Source organism: Morone saxatilis, unplaced genomic scaffold (assembly GCF_004916995.1).
Source record: "Morone saxatilis isolate NCDOM2014 unplaced genomic scaffold, NCSU_SB_2.0 Contig19, whole genome shotgun sequence".
Lineage (NCBI taxonomy): Eukaryota > Metazoa > Chordata > Actinopteri > Moronidae > Morone > Morone saxatilis.
The window spans coordinates 9,181,688-9,182,920 of NW_023339751.1; positions in this window are offsets into that span (position 1 = coordinate 9,181,688).

Genomic DNA, 1,233 nt, shown 5'->3' on the forward strand with positions numbered 1-1,233 from the left:
CAATGGGACTAGATCATTACGATGTAGTAGGTTTTACAAATTGTTCCAAGTCCAGGGAGCAAAGTAAGAGAAAGCTTTCTCCCCAGCTCAGTGAAAAACCCTTTGAACCCAGTGAGAGAGCCATCTGGTGGAACGAAGCTGAAGACTACTGGACGTCTGCATCAGAAGTTTATATAAATATGAGGGGAGTTTACCCAGCATGGCCCAAAAATATAGAAATTAAATTGTCTGTGTAGACTAAGTGATAGCCAGTATACTGTGTACAATGACAAGTATGGGAACCAGAGTTAATTATACATTGTGCACCATAGTGCAAAACTGTCTAAAACAAACATTATTTCGGAAATAAAACCCTATCCATAGTTTCAGCTGCTTCTTAAGATTTTCAACATGTAAGTTGAAAGAAAGCTTGGCATCCAGTCAGTTACCTATATTAACATGATGACCCTTTTTTCCCATTTAGAGTGTCAGTAGTTACTGGGCTATTGGTAACGAGCCCTTAGAAAAGGTAATGAATTTGGTTTTCTTAATATTAAGAACTAACATAAGCCCCTTTTCTGAGACTTGAAGACTTGAAGCCGCTATCTGAAGCTCATTATGGTTTGGCTCAGTGAAGGAGCAACCACCAGTATACCACCATATGAAAACAATAAAAAGCAAACTTCACAAAAGCAGCCCAGTTCCTTTATTGTGCGAATGCATTTCAGAGATATACAGTACTGCAGCACCCACAAAAAGACTATAAGAACAATTGTGTGTCCTAAACCTCCAGAAAGAAATTGCCAGTTTGGCCACTGTAGAGTACACACTATCAGCACAGAAAAACATTCCTCCATCCACATACTAAACATACTATATAATAGAACATTTAGAATTGCTATTTGGCCAATCATTTACGCTTGCAAGGGCAGCTAGCTGGCACCGCTGAATTATCTCAGATGTGGGAGGAAGCTTGAGACATTGGTGAGTTCACATCTGCTCTAAGTAGCCTACTTCAGAACAATTGAGCTCAACTCCATCAACTGCAGCCTCAACAGAGAATGTTACACCACAGTGGCCTCTCGGAAACTCATTCATCTCATTACGGAATTGAAATCCGAAAAAGGTCTTTTCTTCGCTTTTTGTTGTTGTCAGTGACTTTCTTTAATACATCTTGAAGTGGTGCTCATTTCCTTGCTGCTCTCTCAAGATGGGTTTGCTGCCAGAACTCCCACTCACAAAAACTTTCGGTCA